We start from the raw sequence: 21447 nt of genomic DNA on the forward strand, positions 1-21447 counted from the left end.
TATAGGAAATTTCTCCAGGGCGCACAGCCAGCACCCAGGCTCTGGCCTTCACCAACAGGCAGAGACTGCAAACTGGCAGCCCTTAGACAAAGTCAGACCTACAGAGGGACAGAGGAGTCATGTTTGGCCCCCACAGAGTTTGAAACAACTGGAATTCTTTGCCCACAAGATTTCCATCAAAATCCAGACTTCCTGTTTTCCCATGGCAATGGGCCAGCAATGAAGCCCGCCCATCACAGTCCCCGCCAAGCCCTATCGCCTCACTCTTTACTCATTTAAGTATCTGGCTAGCATCTGTGGGCACTTGAGTCATCTGACCCTTGCTTAAAGCAAGAGAAAGAACAAATGGTGGGATTTCATGCAGGGTTAGGGTACAAAGGACTTGGGCTCCCACATGCAGCCCCTGAGGCGCTGGAATTTGTGACCCCTGCCTAGGAGGGAACTTCCCCTGTGACCTTTCCAGGCTCAGCTGATCCACCGATTGGAAAAGCCTTTCCTGGGCCAGGACCCTACACGCCCCTGTGTGTGGGCAGAGTCCTGGGCCTCTCCCAGTCGGATTTGTTTGTGGGTCCAATAGGCACGTTTTGCAGACCGTGGTGGGAAGAGGGCACAGAAGTCAGCCCTTTGGGGAACTCCAATCTTGGATCTACCATTTCCTGGCTATGTGACCCTGGGCAAGGGCCCTACCCTCTCTGGGCTCAGTTCTGTCGTCTATAAAACGAGCCTAGTGCGGGCAGCAGGCGGGAGTAATAGGTGTAACTTCTACTATTTTATGTAAAGCCAAGCGCTTGACACACATTAACACCTTCAGTCCTCATAACAGCCCAACAAGTTAAGGGATATGGAGACCTACACACAGAGAAGCACATTGTCCAAAGTCACAGGGCCAGAAAGGGCAGAGTCTGGACTTGACCTCAGGCTGTCTGGCTCCTGGGACCACGTGCTGACTCCCCAGCACAGAGGATGTTAGCTGTTAGTGCTATTGCTGCTAAATGGAGACAAACACAGATGTGAGGGTTAATGAGTTAATTCCTGTAAAGGCTCAGAAAAGGGCCAGGCCCTCCATACTCATGCCTTACTGTTGTTCCTGTTTTTAGGTGCCTAGTTGAATAGAACTTCCCCATAGGGAGCCCTGGTGACACAGTGGCTAAGTGTTAAGGCTGCTAACCAAGAAGCTGGCAGTTCAAATCCACCAGCAGCTCCCTTGAAACCCTATGGGGCAGTTCTACTCTGTTCTGTAGGGTGCTATGACTCGGAATCAACTCGAAGGCAACAGTTGTTTTTTTTTATTAATAGGGTTTCTTAGCTGTAATCTTTATGAGAGCAGATTACCAGGTCTTTCTCCTGCAGAGCCGGGGTGGGTGTCATTTCCCTTCTGGAACAGCTGAGTTTCCAGGTTTTTCACCCACGCTTTCTGAAAGAAGATCCTTTGTCTTCACCTTCCCTGCTGGGCTTCTGCGCTTCCTGTGGGCAGGGATCGGTTCTGTCCCATTCCTTGCAGTTCCAGCAAAAACCAAAGGTGCTCAATAAATGTTGGCAGAATGAATGAAGACATGAATGAAAGAGTGAGCAAACGAATGAACCAGTCCCAGGCCCTGTTGCAGCAGGCCCAGCTCAAGATGACAGCAGGAAGACCATTTGACAAGAACAGGCCCCAAATAAGGAAGGCCTGAGTCAGAATGCCTGGCAGGCCCAGCTCAGTGGTGGGGTTTGCTGCTAAATTCAGTGGTAAAGGCAAAAATTTCCTCGGAAGTCCCTAAACAGCCCAACGGGCACAGAATACTTGTCCCCCACCCCATCTCTCCAACCTCATCTCTCCTCCTGCCCCCCTCTTGGTTTTCTGCTCCAGCCACATGGGCTTCCTGGCTGTTCCTGAACACACCATGCACACTCCCACCTCAGGGCCTTTGCACTTGCTGTTCCCTCTGCCCAGAATGATCTTCCAGACCCCCAGATGTCTGCACAGCTCCCTCCTTCAACTTCTGCTCAAATGCTACCTTCTCAGTGAGCCCACCCCCCACCCCATGACCCTGCCCCTCAGAAAGCAGCCCTGCCCTCTTCCCCACCCCTTTTATTCTCTGGTCTTTCTCTTTGCTGCTGATGTTCTCTCAGCTCCCCTTACTACACCATGTAGTGCTTTTGTTTGCTGCTAGTCTCCCCATGAGCTGCTTGGACATAGGGATCTTGTTTTATGCAAAGTTATAACTCCAACATCAACAACAGAGCCTGGCACATAGTAGGTACTCGATAAAGACCTGTCGAATGAATAAATGAATAGACACAACAGAATAGAAAGCCCTAAAACAGAATGGAACACACAACAGGGCAGAACAATGCAATGGGATGGACATGATACACCATGACAACCCAACACAACTCAGCAGAGCCAGGCTGGCCCTCTAGGCTTCAACAGAATGGGTGGAACACCCAAGAATCACCTCCGAAAACCATGATGTGTACCCAGCAGGTGCCATCTGGGGCAGGTGGCTGGGAGCTGTGTTTGAACTGGGGTCTTCCCACCCTACCCTCCACAGGCCTAGACTGGCTATCCTGGTCTGAGGCCTTTTCCACCCACCCCATCTGTGCTCCTGCCCAGCCAACCGGGTCAGGGGTGGTTTCTGGTCTGGGCACCGGGGCACTGGCTCCTGTCTGGGGTGATTCCTGCTGAGTCACTGGCCATGGCTCTGGCTGGGAGCCCATAAGCCTAAACATGTTGGCGGTGGGGGGCGGTGGCCAGGGGGACAGCACACCAAGTCTACGTGGGGGGACACAGGCTACCTCTCACCCTCATTTGTGGCTTCTGCTTCACCTGTCCCATGGTCAGCTGGTGGCAGAGAGGCCCCCATCACAGCTTTCAAAGGTCCCAGTTCCCTTCCCTACCAGCCACCTCCCAGGCCTGACCAAAGCCCTGGCTAGGCTGATGGCTATGAAAGAGAGGGAGAAGGAGAGATTTAGGGATCCCCCAAAGAAGCCCCCATCGGGGAAGTCCAACCAGTGAGAAGCAGCCCCCTCCTCAGCTCAGACTCTGGCCTGGCCTTGGGGCCAGGGGTTCCAGGGGCAGAGTTGAGCCCAAGGCTTGGAGTTCATCTCAGGGCAGGGGTGAGGTGGGGGGACCCTCTCTGTCTGTCTGAGGGGCTTGAGAGGCAGGCCCTGATCCCAATCTGAACACTATCCTGACACCTTCCTCTCCCTAACCCACACTTCAATCCATCGCTGAGACAGATAGGTCCTCCCCTAAATCTACCTGGAATCTGACTAGGTCTCACCACCTCCATCACCCCACTTGGGCCAAGCCCTCATCATTGCTCACCTGAATTACCTCAGGAGCCTCCTCCCTGGTCCCTCTTCTGCCCTCTATGGTCCCTTCTCCTGCCAGCAGGATCCCATAGGAACAGAAGTCAGACCACGACCCTCCTTTGCCCAGAGCCCTTCATGGCTCCCACCTTTCCCAGTGCAAAAGCCAACTCCTCACCCTGGCCTTCTTGATTTGCCTGCCCATTCACTCTCTAACCTCATCTCCCCACTTGCCCCATCGGCCCACTCTGCTCCACACTCTGGCCCTCACTGCTCCTTGATTAAGCCAGGCTTATTCCAGCCTCAGGGCCTTTGCACTTGCAGTTCCTTCCACCTGGAACTCTCTTTTCCCAGGTACCTGCAGGGCTCCTTCCCTGACTTCCTTCAGATCTTGGCCTGGCACCACTTTCTGGAGATGCCTTCCTTAAGCCCCACCCAAAATGAAAGCCACTCGTCCTGGCATCCCCAATTTCCCTTGCTGTGGTTGGCACTTCCTTCAGAACCCTGTCACTGTACATTGTTCCAGATACTCATCGCTGCTTCTCTGTCTCCCCAGGGAAACGTCAGCTCCTAAGGGCACGGAATTGTCAGCTCTGTTCACTGCCATCTCAAGTTCTTAGAACAGTGCCTGGTCGTAGTAAGTGCTCACTACACTTTGGGCAAATAAGTGGATGAGCTAGAGGAGCTGAGATGGGGATTGCAGAGAAAGCTCACGTGGTCAGGAAGGGCTTCTCTGAGTAGGTGACATTTAAGACTGAAACCTGAAGGCTGAGAAAGCCAGTCCCTTGAAGGGTGCTCCAGGCAGAGGAAACTGCAAGTATAAAGGCCCTGAGGCTGAAGCCTGATCGACAAACTCAAAACAAAGAAAGAAGGTTGTGAAGCTGAGTGTAGTGCGGGGTCTGAGTTTGCTGCCTGTAACCCAGGGGGTGCAAGGACCCCCAATCTGATACCCCAGGGCCGTCAGCGAATCTCATGAGGCTCCTGACAGATGGTTTTCTGTCTGTCCCTCCCAACAACGGCCACAACTGGATCTTGGCTGCCCGCCCCCGCCCCAGGCAGCCTCCACCCACCTCCCTCCTTCCCGCCTGGCGCTGGCAGCAACGGGAAACGGTGACTCAGGAGTCTGGCCTGCTTAGGCCTCTCTCCCCCCACGTCCGGGCAGCGAGCTGGAGCCAGCCCTGGCCACCACTGAGAGAGAGCCCTTCCATCTGACTTCCAGCTGGGCTCAGGTCAGAGCACCCTCCCCTCAGCGGGCAAACATGCCACGTGGATTATAATTGGCAGCTAACCCCAGGGGCTCCATCCTGAGCCATATATAACCCTCCTAAAGGCATGTGGGTAGCTCTTGGTGCAGTGGTTAGAGCTATGGCTGCTAACCAAAAGATCGGCAGTTCGAATCCACCAGGTGCTCCTTGGAAAACCTATGGGGCAGTTCTCTGTTCTATAGGGTCATTGTGAGTCGGACTCGACTTGACAGCAACAGGTTTTGGTTAAAGGCATGTGGTGGTTAACCCCATTTTCCAGGGAAGGAAACTGAGGCTCAGAGAAGCTGTAGCACCAGCCCAGGTCACACGGCAGAACCAGCATCCCTGGGGATGTGGTGTTGGTGGTAGCAGTACCTGGCTAGCAAGTCCAGGGCAGCAGGCTGGGTGGGGCCAACTCTTTGCTAGTGTAGACAGACCACGTGCTTCCTCATGCACCTCCCAAGCAGGAGCTACAGACCTGGACTTAGATCCTAACACCTACCTATGCCCAGAGCTGGGTCCCCCTCTTCCACTGACCCCCCTGACCCACACACACCCACCAAAAAATCACCAAACTATCAGGAAGCAGACGGAGGGAGCTTCCTGGGTGCCTTTACCCCATTAGCTCCACCAGTAACCCCCACCCTGCCCGATAGTGGGACCCCGTTACTTAGTTTGTGGGACACATGTGTCACTTTTCTGGCCTTCCCTGAGGAAGGCACATGTTGGTTCAGAGTGTGGTTCTACCCAGATCCTGGCTGCCTGGGTTCAAACCCCAGCTCAGCCACTTAGCTGTTCAACCCTAGTCATGTGGCTCCATCTTACAGTGCCTGTTTTTCCATCTGGATAGTGGGACTTATGTTAGTCCCACCTTCCAGGGCTGTCCCCTCGGCCCACTGCCAGGCACACAGCAAACGATTACTAGTATGCTCATTGCGTTTTCTGGCATTTGCCAACCCAGGCTCAGCAAAGGGGCTTGGGCACCCCTGTCCCTTAGCCACATCGAAAGCTGGTCTGTGAAACTTCTCCGTCACCCCTCTTCCCATTAGAGTGGTACAGCCAGATTTTTATTCTCCGGCGTTCACTTAACAAGCAACGGTTACTATTCTTTCTGCCTAAACCACAGTGCAGTGTGGGGAATTTGGGGGCCCTGGCTGGTTTTCCTTTGTCTTCTGATGAGGCAGTGCCCAGACACTTATAGAAAACTGTGCCATTTGCCAATCCAAAAGACTGAGCTGCAGTCTGAATGTGGGACTTCCAAGACAGATGTTACTTCCACCCCTGGGCTGCCCCACCCCTTCAAACCCTGCTACCCCTCAAGCCCCTCTGGGGAGAAGATTCTGGGGTCTGACTCCACTCTGCCTCGTCTCTGCCCCCAGCCCCACCCAAACCAAGAGCATGGGGCCTCGGAGCTGGGAGAATCCCTTCTGTTTGAGTCAGAAAACGCACGACAAGAACGACATTAATAATGAAAAGATCAGAGCAGGCCTCATACTTCACCCTTAAAATCACTCTTGAGGGAGTTTCTCTCCTTAGCACCACTTTACAGATGGGGAAACAGAGGCCCAGAGAGGTGAACCAGCTTGCTCAAAGCCATACAACCAGGAATGGTGGGGGGGAGAGGGGAGGGAGGATTGACATCTAAGCAAGTTTGATAGAGAAACACTGGCTTTTAAGGAGGCCTAGTGGCACAACAGAAACCCGGCGGCGGGGGGGTGAAATGGTTAAGAGCTATAGCCGCTACCAAAAGGTCAGCAGTTTGAATCTACCAGATGCCCCTTGGAAACCCTATGGGGCGATTCTACTCCATCCTATAGGGTCACTATGAGTCAGAATCGACTCGACGGCAACAGGTTTGGCTTTTGTTTTTTAGTGGCGAAACAGTTAAGCATTCAGCTGCTAACCATAAGGCTGGTGGTTCAAACCCACCCAGTGGCTCTGTGGAGAAAGACCTGGCGATCTGCTCCTGACTCCGTAACAGCAACAGCTTCTTCTCTTTCCTCAGCTTCCTCCGTAGACGGCAACTCGAGAGGCCAAGGAGGGACCGAACACAGCCTCGCTCTTGGTCTCTCGCTCTCTCACTCTCTCTCCTTCTTTAGCTTGGGTTCGAGGTGGTTTGGAATCCAACAGGCCCAGTTTCTTCACTTCTTACCAGTGTGACCTTGGCTCATGACATCAGCTTCCTGACCCTCATCAGCAAAATGCCTCGTTAGCTTGTTGCAAGGATCTGCCATTGCCATGGACACTTTAATACATACATGGCTGGTGGTCCCTCAATAAATTAAACAAAGAATTACCATATGACCCAGCAATTCCACTCCCAGATATACACCTCAAAGAATTTAAAACAGGAGTTCAAACAAAGACGTGTACACAAATGTTCACGGCAGCATTATTCACAACAGTCAAAAGTGGAAACACCCCAAAAGTCCATCAACTGATGAACGAATAAACAAAATGTCGTATCCCCACATGTGAAATATTATTCAGCCACAAAAAGGAATGAAGTACATGGTGGGATATGGATAAACCTTGAAAACATTATGCTGAGTGAAATAAGCCAGACACAAGGCACCACCACATATTGTATGATTTGATTCCATTTATATGAAATGCCCAGAAAAGGCAAATTAATAGAGACAGAAAGTAGGTTAGTGGTTGCCAGGGGCTAGAGGGAGGAGGGAATGGGGAGTGACCACTTAATGGGTATGAGTTTTCCTTTCGAATTGATGGAAATGTTCTGGAACTCGATAGTGGTGATGGTCGCACAATAGGGCAAATGTACTAAATGCCACGAATTACACTGTAAGATGGTTAAAATGGTAAATTTTATGTCGTGTTCATTTTACCACAGTTTTTTAAAAAGTGCTTACACAGTGCCTGGCACACAGCAAGCTCCCTGTGAAAGTTAGCCACTGTAATTATGATTTCAGGGGAATCTTATTGTATTCAGGGCTTGGGTTCAGAGTTGGCTTGTAAGGCTCAAAACCAGGAGAGTCGAAACTACCTCAACCAGCCTCAGAACACAAGTCCGATTTTCCTTGCCTTCTATCGACGGCACCCATACTCACGACCCTGTGGCCACATTTTCCACACCACATGATTGCCAACAGCCCGTCTCTGGGAAACTCTGGCCGACTGACATTGTAACTGTGGGGGAAGGAAGGCAATAGTCCCCCACACACCCATTAGAGACTGTGATGCCACATAGCAATGAGTGTTGTGAAGTAAAGCCAGGGCTAGTTTACACAGGGTAGTCACAGAAGGCATCTCGGAGGAGGTGACTAGGAATGGAGTCTGAATGGAAGAGAGGGAGGAGGCAAGTGGGACTCTAACCATGGCCTGTGTGGCTCTGTGTGACCCGCCCCCGCCCACCCTCCCACCTCAGCAATACCAGGCCCTCCCCCCTTCACTGGGTTGTAGCAACACCTTCCTGTCACAGGCATCCAGCTTGCTCTGCCCTCAGGGCCTTTGTGCTTGCTGTTCAATTTGCCAGGAGCACTTTCCCTACATTCCCCTGGACCAGCACCATCTCACCATTCAGGTCTCTGTGAAAAGGTCACCTCCTCAGGGAGACCCTCTTGGACTGTCCAATCTCAAGGCCTCCCCCCACAACAATCACATTACCTCAACCTGCTTAATTTCATCCTAGAACTTCCCTTCCCCAAAGAAGTACCTTCTTTACTGGCTGTTACCTGGTCATAAGCTCCACCAGAGTAGGTTTTTTGTCTGTCTTGTTTTCTGGCATGTCCTCCGTGCCTAGAACAGTACCCAGCATATGGTAGGTGCTGGAGAAGTATCTGTGGAAGTAAAGCACAAATGAATGAGTGAGTGAATGAATGAATGAATGCCTTCTTGTAGAGAGAAGGGGCTGAGTCCCAGAGAGGGGCCAAGGCTTCCCCAAGGGCAGGCAAGTGGGAAGAGGGTTGACCTCAGAAGTGTCCCTGGGTGTCCATAAGACTCTGCTTGGTGGGAAGGGGCCACGGGTCAGGCAGGAAGCCAGTGACCAAGCTGGCTCTGCAGACCACCACCCCACCTGTCTTCTCCCTCTTGTTGCCACCTCTACCCACACAGTTTGGAGGTTCTGCCCACCAGCTCCCTACCCCACATGCTGGCTGTTCCAGTCTCCAGCCTGGGGTGGCCCACTGGGACTTCCCCCAACCGGTGAGTCCTGGGGCAAGAGGAAAGTGCTGGGCAGCTGGCAAGAAAGCCCCGTGTTCCCGAAACCTGCCAGCCAGGAAGTGAGGAGGTCTGAAAATAACAACTCCATTGAGGCCCTGCCAAAGGCACCCCTAACTGGCACTCAGCACCCAAGGTACCAGCCCTCAGTATGGATGCCCCAGTCAAGAGGTCCTGGGCAGGGGGACCCATTTTCTGTGCCTCCATCTCCTCATGGGTGAAGCATGTAGTAATTCTTACCTCATAGGACTATGTGAGGAAGACATGGGGCAGCCTGACCAAAGTGCCTCACACAGGGCCTGGCACCAGTTTGCACGGAATATACTTACACTAATAGATACTGCACCGGATGTACTTAGACTAGAAAAATCATATGCTGCTTAACTGAAATTCAGATTTAACTAGGCATCCTGGTTTTGGTTTTCGCTGAATCTAGCAACCCTAGCTTGACATGAAATAGATGTTCAATCATGCTTGCTGAATGAATGAATGGATGAGTAGGACTAAAAAATATTAGTTGAAAGAATGAACAAATGAGTGAATGACTAATGGCTCTTTGTATAGGCATTATTGTTATGGTGGCCACTGTTTCCTCACTTCTGGTTCAAAAAGCTCCTGCCTCCAAGAACATTCTTTCTTCTGAGGCTCACGACAGCCCATTTTACAGATGTGGAAGCCAAGGTGTGCAGAGGGAATGACTCACCCAAGGTACTCTAGCGAGCCTGGGGCCCAGGCCTGTCTGCAATAATAAAACCTGGCCGAGCTTCCCATGCATGACCCCTTGGATTCTCAGAACAGCCCCAGGAGACTGGGGCAGCTGCCTTTCCTATCGTGCCAATGAGGAAACTGAGGCTCAGAGAGGCAATGATGTGGCTCATCCAGGCCGACAGAGACACCTCCTGGATGCCGCCCCCATCCTGGAGCCCAGGAGCCACCGCTGGCAGAGCTACAGGCTCAGCTAGCGATGGGTAAGCCTGCTGCACTCCGTCACTGCTGGACCAGGACCCAAGCAGGAAGTACTCAGCCTGGGCTTCTCTGCATGAAGGAAATTCTTCCCTGGCAGTCCCCCCGCAAATCTTGGGCTCCAGAGCCGGGAACTGCCTCCCCCAGGCCTGCTCCCCTCTTGGCAGTGCCAGCAGATGTGGAAACCCAGGCTTGGCTCAGAGCTAGCAGACATTGGGCGGTGGGCGGGGCTGTGCCAGACACACTCCAGAGGCCTGGGTCTGGCCGCCAGCACCAGCACCAGCACAGTGCGCTCTGCATTTCATCAGCCATTCAACAAACATTTACGGAGGGCTAGCCAGGCACCAGGCCCTTTCTTGTTGCTGGTTGCCAGTGGGGCAGTGGATCAGATACGAGAGCTTAAAAAGAGCCCAGCACACAATGACTGCTCCGTCACTGGGAGGCACGTGGCTAGCCTTCAAACCCAGACTCCCCTAAGCTCCACACGTGGCCCTGTCTGGCCTTCCAAACTGTGAGGGAGACAGGATCACTCAGAAAACAAGAGGGTGGAAGAGAACAGGAAGTTAACCAAACCAGCTAATGCTCCTGGAGCACGTTAGGTGGTTGTAGGTGTTGTCCCAGCATTACGTCATTTAATGCTTACAATGACCCCAAAATGGCAGGACTGTTATTATCCCCATTACACAGAGTGGGAAGAGATGACTGAGGCCCTAACACAAAGACCAGCACTTGCTTTAATATCTCCTGTATTGAAGAATATTGACATATTATGGAGCAACTATATTGAGTCATCTCTCTTCAATGGGCAACTGATCCATTTATTCACTCACAAATCTTTATTGAGGCCTACCATGTGCCAGGCACTGGGGACATGGCAGTGAATAAAATGGACAAAACTAAAACTTCATGCCGTGCTGGTTAAGAGCACAGGGTCTGGAGCCAGATGCCTGAGTTCAAATCTCAACTCTGCCACCTACCAGCTGTGTGACCTTGGGCAAGTAATTTGACCACTCTGAGCCTTGGTTTTCTCTTCTGGAAAATTAGCAATGATAATAGGACCCACTTCATGGGCTTGTGAGGATTCAATACCTTTCTCCAAGTAAAGTGCCGGGCCCAGAGCCTATAAAAAAAAAAGAAAAAGAAAAAAAAAAAGAGCCTAGTGTATACTAAAAGCTCAATACATGTTGGGTATTTTTATTTTTATCTCCATTTCTCAGATGAATAAACCGGCATAGGATAGTGAAGTTCAGCTCCCTAGCCTCCTTCCCCTGCCACAACATTTAACCTTGGTCTTCGCAGCCCTACAAGGGCTTAGATTAGACACCCTGAACAACTTTTACTCCCTTCACACAGTGTTCCAAGGACCACCTGCATCCAAAACTCCACTGGATGTTTATCTTCACTGCCTCCCACCCCCCACCACCTGGCAGCAAACGTGCACCTAATGGTGCAGGGCCCTGGGGTCTGCATTTTAACGATTGCTGCAGGTGACTGTACTACCCTGAGGCATCCAGGCAGAGGGAGAGACGGCCCAGTGTGTGAGGCGGCCTCAAGTAAGTAATTTTTCCTTTCAGACTGGACAGAGGGAAGGAGACAGAAGAAGGCGGAGAAGGAGGGGGAATAGAGAGGAAGGAAGGAGGGAATGGATGAAGGAAGAGGGAAAAAAGGGGAAAAGGAAGGAAAGAGTGAGAGAAAGAAAGGCAGGAAAGAAAGGACGAAGGGAGGGAGGGAGGAAGAAAGAAAACGAAAGAAAGAAAGAATTCTCATCTGGTCTAAGCTTGCCTGAACCAATTTCAGAGCCAGACCACAGGGCTCTCATTTTCTCCCCTGATTTTTCTGCCAGAGGCAAGGAACATTCTCCCTTGGGAAGCTCAGAAATAGCTGAACTAAAAAACTAGGCTGGGTGAGGAGGATTCCAGGCCAGAGAGAGGGTTTACACCAAAGGGCTCTGTAAAGTTGGGAGGTTAAGGGCATAGACACTGGCGCCAGTCGGCCTGAGTTCAAATCCCAGTTCTGCCCCTTCCTGGCTGTGTGACCTTGGAACACTGGACCTTCTCTGGGCCACGGTTTCTCACTCACAAAGCAGGTTCTCAATAATGGTACAAGGCATAGCTGGATCTAAGTATTCAAATTTCATCATCAAGATTCTTTCTTGCCATCCCTCTGTTTTGCTGGCTCCACACTCAGTCAAGTTCCCTCTCATGGAGGCAAGATGGACACCACACTCCAGGCTTCCATTCAACCAGCTTAGCAACTGCAGGAGAGAGAAAGAGCCTCATCCTGGTTCCAGCAAAAGTCTCAGGCCTGGCTCTCATTAGCTGAGAGGACGCAGTACTCCGATTGGTCAGTCCTGGGTCATACGTCCCACCCCTAGGGATGGAGCTGGCTGCACCCAAAACACTTGGACTGAGGCAGAGAGTGGCTGCTACCGAAGAAGGGGGAATGGGCTGAGGCAGTAGAAAAAGGATGAAGTGGGTACTGTGGGGTGGGAACCAACAACACACGTTCCCTACAGGATCCCACAAGGGACAAGAATATGAGAGAAGGCAGACTTGGCACTTGTTAACCACCTAGCATGTACCAAGCAGTATTTACATGATCTTACTGAGCCTCTGATGAACTTGCCCAACCATCCCCTTTAGGAAACAAGGGAGGAGAGGCCTGGAGGAAGTGGGTGGACTACGCCAAAGCTACCCATAGCTAGCACTTCTATACCTCAGCTTCCAAGCCCTTCCCCACCCCTCAGTGCCCCTCTCTATCTCAACCACCAGGAAAGGAAAAACATCAGGGTTGGTTTGTAGGACACATGCTGTGAGAAGAACAGTCACCCCATTTCCTCATCACAACTGCCAACCCCATGGTGAGCCTGTCTCTGCTCCCCTCCTAACACCCTGGGAAGAGGGTAACCATCAGCACTCTGAGAGGTCTAGGCCTTGGTCCAAGGTCACACGGGAAGTCTGGACCCACTAGGGACCTGGGATTCAGGGCTCAACTCTCATGGGGTCAGGGCAAGGGTGGGGAAGCCGGGCCCCTGGTCTGTAGCCTCCTAGGCCAGGTCTCAGGGGTAAGATGGTCCCAGGACAGGAAGCCCCACTTCTGCTCTTGGTTGAATGTGATAAGAAACAGAGGGCCCAGACAGGGTAGGGGCAGGGCTGGAGAGGGGGGTGTCCACTGAGCTCCCTGAAAGCGGGTGACAACAGTGGGTTCTGGGGATGAGAGGTCTGGGTTTGAGTCTAGCTCTGCCCCTTAATTGCTGTGTGGCCCTGGACAAGGGCAAGTGCCTTAGCCTATCTGAGTCTCATTGCAAAATGGCACTAACCCCTGGGATTGGGAGAAGTTCAGATAAGCTAACACTCAGAGCTTCCATTTATTGAGCAGCTACTCTGTCCTGGGCAGGACAGCTGTGCCGAACAACTCCAGGGGCCTTGAGCCTGGCCGACACAGCCTGGGGCCAGCTGCTTCAGTGAGCACCTTACTCAGATTGACGCACTTATTCTTCACAGCCACCTGGAGGATGGGAGGTGTTATTATTACTGCCTCCCTTTTACAGAGGTGAAACTGAGGCACAGAGAGGAGAAGCAATTTGCCCAGTGCCACAAAGCCAGGAAGTGGCAGAGTCGGGATTCGAACCCAGGCCAGTGGTTCCAGAGCCCACCTCTTAACCATTCATTATCCAGTGCCCAGCAGACAATCAAGGTTGGCTACCATCAGAGTTACTGTAGTGTTGCTGTAGTTGTTTCTGGACTTAGGAAAACAAGGTGGACCCAAACTTCCCGATAGCCCATCCCAAATGGCACCTAATTGTGACCCTGCTGGGGAAACTGAGGCACAAGTAGGTGTGTGCTGTGTTCAAGGTTACACAGCCCTGGGGGCAGCTGTGGCTTCTCAGGCCCTCTCCTGGCGTCACCCCGCCCCCCCCCCCACATGCACACGCACACACTCCCCAAGGGTAGAGGCTGCCTCCTCACTGGCTCCACACTGGCTGCAGGACATTTGTTACTGTGTCAGTTCCAGCTCCCGCCCTGATGGGGGGCCAGCAGGCAGGGGGCTTCCTGGCGGCTCCGGGAGGGAAGAATGCGCCCCCGCCCCCAGCCCCATATGGCCTCCATCCTGGCCCATCTGCTTCCCATTGCCCAACGCAGCCGCTGCGGGGCCACCGGAGCCCGCCCGCAGGGGTGTGAAGTTTATGTGGCCGGGCCTGGAGCCGGTGGTGACAGGGCCACACACGCTCACACAGACACACACTGATGCACATGCACACCCACACCATTCCACCCCTCCCCCGCATGCGTTCCCCCAAATACACCCATGTCCTCACACAAACACCACAGGCCCGAAGCTCGAACACAAACACACCCTGTTGTTGTTGACAGGTGCCGTCGAGCCGATTTCGACTCATAGTGACCTTATAAAGAGACTTCCAACTCACACAGAAACACACCAGAGACCAAACTCTGACAGAAACACCCACATGAGTGCCCCCCAAATACATCCATGTTCTCACACTCAGACTGACACCTGAGATCCCAACTCACACAAACACATACCAGAGACCCCTACACCAAACCCCGACACACACACAAACCAACCTATTCCACAAATACACCCATTTTCTCTCTCTCTATCTCTCTCTCACACACACAGAACCCCATAAGAGACTCACACACCCACGGACACACACCAATACCCTCCTCAAATGTGACCCCCACCCAGGCTCTCTCTACCTCTCTCACACACAAACACACAGAACCCCATAAGAGACTCACACACCCATGGACACACACCAATACCCTCCTAAGATGTGACCCCCACCCAGGCTCTCTCACACACACACACACACCTATGCACTCTCCAGAAGTGCTACTTTCACCACCACCACCAGCTGCCAACCCACAAATACAAAACACCTAGATGACACAAACACAAAACAGTGACTTACACACAGGCCCAGGTCTCAGGGAGGCCACCAGGTAGGGACAGGGCCTCTGCTTCCTAGGGACAAAATGTTGGCTCCACCTCTCTCAAAGCCCCACTTTCCCCCAAGCCTTTGCTAGGTGCCTGATTCACACTGTCCTGCCCCCTCCCTGTCCCCTCCTAGACCGCCAGGAACAGGAGACCTGAAGACTCACAGACAACTGCCTGAGGTCTCCCAGGAGTGTGGGGCAGAGCCAGCGGAATTCGAGCCCAGGCCCTCTGGACTCCGCATCCAGGGCTCTCTCTAAAACACCCCCAAGGCCTCCTCACTGGACTCACCTCCACTTCTGGGCACCTGGACCATCCCCAGAGAGGCCTCGTCACTCACACCAGGGCCCGGGGTAGAATTCAAGGGTTCATGAACTCAGAGTAGGGGAAAAAAAGATACATCTTGCTTTTCACTAACTTTGAACTGGAATTTGGCATTTCCTTCCCTTACGGACAGACATGGGAAACAGACCACAGCAATGCTGGACTGTGGCCTTGTCACCCCAGAAATCACTGGTATTTCCATGTCCCTTTATGTTGTTTCAGAAACAGCACTTCTCAACTTTAAAATCGCCATGGCTTTCAGGCCCACTGCTGGATCTGGTTATTATACGTGTAAAAAAAGAAGCCCAGCTGTGACCATATCAAACATTTGTCTATTAAATATTTTAATAACTCCAGTTCAGTATCATTAGTTTTCTTTTCATCCTAAACACTTTAATTTCGGAATTTAAATCTAAATTTATAAGTATCAAATGGGTTCATGGCCCAAAAGCAGGGAAGAGCCCCTGAACCAGGCCCAAACCAAAACCAAACCCTTGGCCATCTAGTCGATTCCAACTCATAGAGACCCTATGGCACAGAGTAGAGTTTCCAAGGAGCGCCTAGGGGGTTCGAACTGCCAAACCTCTTGGTTAACAGCCGTAGCACTTAACCACTACACCACCAGGGTTTCCATATTATTACACATTTTTAGAATTATTATACCTTTTAACGGTGAGGAACACAAGTTAGGTAGCTTGTCCAGGATCACACAGCTCTAAACAGTCAAACCAGAATTTGAACTAGGAGGGCTGGCTCAGGCTTGAATTCCATGCCATTCTGTCTGTGTGAAACCAGGGCCCATGCCCTGCCCTCAGGAAGAGGATCCCAGGGTCTAGGAAGTCCCACCACACTCACCACCAGGCCTGGGGACCCTGGGAACCTCCTCACCAGCCCAGGGCAGATCCATCCAGCTTCCCCAGCCAGAAGGGAGCCGAAGCCCAGTTTACAACGTGTGAGATTTCTCACCCATGGCAGTGGCAGGCAGCCCCGGCTCCTGGCTCCCAGGCCTGCTTGTCCTGCTGGGGATTCTGCAGCCCACTGAAAAGAGCTTCCTACTGCTGGGCCCCAGGAGGAGGGAACAGCCAGAGGCCCTGGAACCTTGTGTCTGTTGACTCTCTGTTCACCTGACCCTCTACTTGCCTGTCCACCATCAGACCTTCTATGTCTGTCTGTGGCTCAGGAAACCTGTACCCTACAAGCTAGAAGCTGAGTCGCTAGGAAGAAAGGGGAGGCTTTCTTTGTCCTCTGCTGCCTGGCTTCATTCATTGATTCATTCATTTCTCAAGCATTTATTGAGCACCTATTGTGTGCCAGGTTGGAGCAGAGGCTATAGCTATGAACAAAGTCCACATTCCTCATTGAGCTCACAGGCAGGTGAATGAGGCAGCCTCAGTTTTCTCATCTGTCAAATGGACAATAAGTATATAACACAATAAAGAAAACTAAAGCAGAGTAGGGGGCAAGGAGAAAGGCTGGGGGCTATTTTAGATACATGGTCTGGGACAGCCTCTCTGAGGAGGTGAGGTTTGAGTGGGGGCTGGGAGGAAATGAGCGAGACAACCATGGGCATAGCAGGAGTAACGAGCAGTGTTCCAAGTGGAGGGACAGCAAATGCAAAGACCCACCATCTGGCTTCCTTGAGCTCTACTTTCTGCCTTCTTTGAGTCGAGTCTGAGATTGAAACTGGGCCTTTGGGAGCGTTCTCCCTCCCAGCATACCCCATTCTGGGGATCATCTGCCTTCCTTTCCTCCCTCTATCCTCCCATTTCTCCCTCCTGATCCTTCCACCCGAGGGCCCAGGGTAGTAATTATATACACATCTGGGTCATTATTTGATTTCCTCTGTTCCTTCCTCCTGTCTCCAACTGGCATGGAAGTGCCAGGAGTAGAGCCCATGGGTCCTGCTCCCTACTCTTCCCCCAGCACTGGGCACAGTGCCTGGTACATCCCCATTTGACAGATGAGAAAACTGAGACTCAGAGAGACATCTTGACTGGTTCAAGCCTCACGGTTGGCGGTACTGGGGTGGTGCATTCAGCTCTGTCCCACTCAGGGCCTGAGTCCATAACTTTGACTTCATGCTTCCACTTTCAGGGACTGCCCTGATTTCAAGAGTGGCTCAGCCTGCACCTAAGGTCGAGGAGAATGGCCCCGAAACCTGAATGTCTTGGCCTCCATTTGTGGCCCATGAGCTCATATTAAAAGTATCCATAATTACTAGCCTTGTCCAGTACTTTCCGTGTACTGGGGGCTGCTGCAAACAGTAGCTCACTGGATCGTCCCACCCATTTCAGGACGGGAGGTTCCATTTCGTTGCGGTGCTGTTAGGTGCTATAGAGTCAATTTTGACCCATAGAGACCCCATGTGTTACAGCGTAGAACTGCCCCACAGAGTTTTCGAGGCTAGAATCTTTACTCTAGCAGATCACCCGGATCTTTCTCCCAGGGCGCCTCTGGGTGGTTGGAACCTCTCATCTTTCAGTTAGCAGCCAAGTGCTTAACCTTTGCAGAAAAGGAAATCGAGGCACAGAGAAGTGAGGCGCCTGGAAGGAAGTCATAACTAGGGTGGTAACAAGCAGAGCCCAGATGTAGGTGCGCTGGGGCTGGAACCGGACCTCCGTCGACCTGCCTTGCCCGCCGGTCTGCCACCAGCGCGCAGGGCCACGGGGTCCCGGGAGGGCCTGGGAATGCGCGGGGGCGGTGCGGGCCGCAGAGCCGGCTCACGTTTCCGGCCAGGCCCGGGCAGCCCCCTCCGCCCCCTCGCCGCCGCCGCTGCTGGCGGCCCCCTCATTAAGGCGCCTTGCCTTCCACCTCCGAATTTTCCACGCAGGGTTAGCTTGGCGACGCGCTGTCTGCGGGCCCCATAAAGGCCGCCGTGTGCTGCATTCGTCTCGCTGGGGGCCGGCGGGGAGGGGGCCGGCGGCCTGGAGGGGCGCCCGCCTGCAAGGGCGGGGGGCTGCGCCCGCAGGAGGCCTCCGCCTGCACCATGCAGCAAGGGCTCCATTCCCGGGATGCAGTCTCGAGAATTCCAGATTCATAAACATAAATTAAAAAAAAAAACCGCCCGTATTGAGCGCTACTAAAAGTTCCAGGAGAGCTTCAAGCCAGCTGTCCCACGGAAGGCTAATAGCAAACCTTGTAGGGGAAAGGCTTCTCTAAGCCCTGTTTTGCAGGAGAGCAAAGGTGACTCTGGGAGCTGAAGTTAAATTGCCCAAAAAAAATAAGGGTCACCCTGAAAGGCGTGGGATGATCATAATGAGACAGTCGCAGCTCAGGCGTCTCTGTGGAGCACCTACTGTGTGCCAAGTACGGTTACTAGGGGCTGGGGATATTGCAGGGAACAAAACACAAAACTCCCTGCCCTCCAGTGGCTGACATCCAGTGGGGGAGCCAGACATTGACAAATAAACACCTAACGAAGTGTCAGATGGGAGTGAGTGCTGTGGGGAAAAAATAAAGCAGGGGAGAGGGTGAGCAGTGAAGGGAGTGGGGAGGGGCTCTTTGAGAGGGGTGGGCAGCGCTTACAATGGTTTATAGGATGGTCAGGGGAGGTCTCTGATGGTTAGATTTATGTGGACTTCTAAAGGAAGCATGTCCCAGGCAGAAGAAATAGCACGTGCAAAGGCCCTGAGGCAGGAGTGTGCTTAGCTATCATTTCTTAACCATTTACTATAGGCACTTCTCACAGGGTATGTCTTTCCAGTTCTTTCAACCACTCTGTGAGTCCAGGAATCTGTATAATTCCTTTTTTCTAGCTGAGGAAACAGGCTCAAAAAAGTCCCTCAGCAGGTCGCCAGCCAAGATGGGATTTGAACCAGGATCTCTTAAACTCATAATGACACACTGAGTAAAAATAAAAACTGATGATGCCAAGTGCTGATGAGAATGTGGACCTATTGGAGCTCTCTCACATATTGCTGGTGGACATGCCAAACAGCACAATACTCTAGAAAAGTTTGCCCGCTTCTTATAAAATTAAGCGTGTACTTTCACCACACAGCCTAACGATACCACTCACAGGCATTTACCCAAAAGAAACTAAAACTTCTGTTCACACAAAAATCTGTATGTGTTTCTTCATAATTGCAAAAAGCTGGAAACAACCCAGATGTCCATCAGCCGGTGAGTTAGTAAACCAAGGGTGGGCTATGCATGCAATGGAATACCACTGGGCACTAAAAAGGCACCAATTACTGATATGCTCAACAAGTGGATGAATCTCACAACCATTATGCTGAGAAAAAGAAGCTGCTTCTGTGGGTCTGGAATGTCCTGTATCTCCATCTGGGTGCTGGTAACACAGGTTCACTTTGAAAAAATCGTCCAGCTGAACACTTCTGATGTGTGCACCTTTCCCTATGAGTGTTATACTCCTGTTAACATTTTTTTTTTTTTAATTTCAGATTGTTCAAGAAAGAAAAAGTGACAAGTCAGTCTCCCTCCTGTCCAGTGCTCCAGCCCCGAGGCGTCCTCTGTAGAGGCCACCAGACACAGATGCTGACATGGGTCTGCGTTTATGCTTGAAAATATTCTAGAAGGGCCTCTAGCTGGAATTCTTCCCTGATCCTTGGGCCTCTATGTTTTTATGTTTCTAAAAAGGCTTTCTCAGGCCAAAGGTTAGATAAGGGCCTATGCAGTCAGACAGATCTGAGTTCAAATCCCTGCTTGGCCATTATCACCTCGTGGAGGGGGGGACCTCAGGGAAACCCCTCCTTCCTCTGGGACTCGAGTCTTCTCATTTGTAAAACGGGGTTGTGATAGTAATACCTTACTGTTAGTATGTATACCGTAACCTTTATTCCTGGGCTCCAGAGCCAGTTGCTCCAGTCTCGGCCAATATTCTGATCAGATTCTGCCCTTTGCCAGGCCAGGGTGAAGAGGTACAGACTGAGTGAGACAGCTCAGCCCACTCTCCCTCAGAGCCTGCCCCCATCCTCCATGGCTCCCTAGTACCATATTCCCCACCAAGATCATCCACAATCTTCTTTAATTCAATAAACATTTATCAAGTGTCTACCATGTGCCAGGCACTGTACCAGGCACCGATTCTGCCCTCATGGAGCTCATGGTCTGGTGGGGAAGGGTTTGCTGAGGAGGAAGCAGGAAGGGGGATGCAGAGTCCAGCAGTCTCTTCATTCAGGCCTCGGCTGAACACGGATGTGTGTGGTGGGCCTAGTAGAGACGGCCAGGGCAGGGTCAGTGAGAAGAGAATTACAAGGAATATGCTTCACCACTTTTCTCCCCCATCTGACCTTCTGAGGGTCCCATTTTGGCAACTGGCATCACCATCCTCACCCCCTGCCCTTCCACGCTCAAGCCCAAAGCCAGGAGTCTTCCTTAGCCTCATCCTCCCACCCCCTTTCAATGACTTTCCAATCCTCGTCCAGCCTGTCCACAAAGACAACTCTCATCATTCCTCCTCCCTCTGACTCCCAGGGGAAGCCACCATCTGCAGGTGCCTCCTCTCTGTTCAACCACTTCCTTTCAGGTCCCCTCAGTCCATTTCCTCCAGCGACTTCCCATGGCTTAGAATAAAATCCAAACACCTGGCTGTGACCCACAAGGCCCTGCGGGACCAGCCCCTGCCCACCTCTCCCACCACATCTCCCACCTCTCCCCTGTCCAGCCACACTGACCTGCTTGCCATTTCTTAAACTCAACAAACATAGTCCACCTCCGGGCCTTTGCACTTGCTGTTCCCTCTGCCTTGAACCCCCTCCTCCCACTCAAGTTCTCTTTGCTGGCTAACTCCTAGTCCGTCACCTCCTCTGGAAGGCTCCCCTGAATATGCCCCATGCCCTGACTAAGCTAGTGTCCCCCTGTTGCTCTGCCATGGCACCCTGAGCTCTTTCCGGGTAGTATCACTCCCTCCTTGAACTCTCAGCTCTCGGAGAACAGGGACTTGTCTGCTTGTTGATTGCCGAATCAACAGGGCCTAGAACAGGGCCTGGCACACAGTAGGCTCAGTGTACATGTGCTGAATGCAAGAAGGACTGAGCTACAGTCTTGAAGACTCAGTTGGAGCCACAGACCTTCCCCAGATCTACTCTCTGCCCAGAAAAGAGAGGCCCAGGCTGGGTCTGAGACTCACGAGAGGCACCCCAGCCTCTTCTTCCTAAGGCAGTGGCTACTGGCAGAAATCACTGTAGTCCTGGGGCAGGACAGAGCTTGGCTCAAATCCCGGTGCCTACACATCATTACCACATGACCCAGAAATTCCATTCCTAGGTATATACTCAAGGGAAATAAAAACTAAACAAATTTTTACTTTGTACATGGTAGTTTTATATCAGTTACATCTTGAGAAAACTGTTTCTCACACACACACACACATCTATTAGAGTAGCTAAATAAAATCTGGTAATAACAAATGCTGGTGAGGACGTGGAACTCTCTCATGCACTGCTTGTGGTCCACACAAACCCCCGTAGAGGAATGCTCACAGCAGCGTTCTTCACAACAGCCAAAACATGGGAACAAC

The sequence above is a fragment of the Elephas maximus genome, chromosome 25 (genome assembly GCF_024166365.1).
Source record: "Elephas maximus indicus isolate mEleMax1 chromosome 25, mEleMax1 primary haplotype, whole genome shotgun sequence".
In the NCBI taxonomy this organism is placed as follows: domain Eukaryota; kingdom Metazoa; phylum Chordata; class Mammalia; order Proboscidea; family Elephantidae; genus Elephas; species Elephas maximus.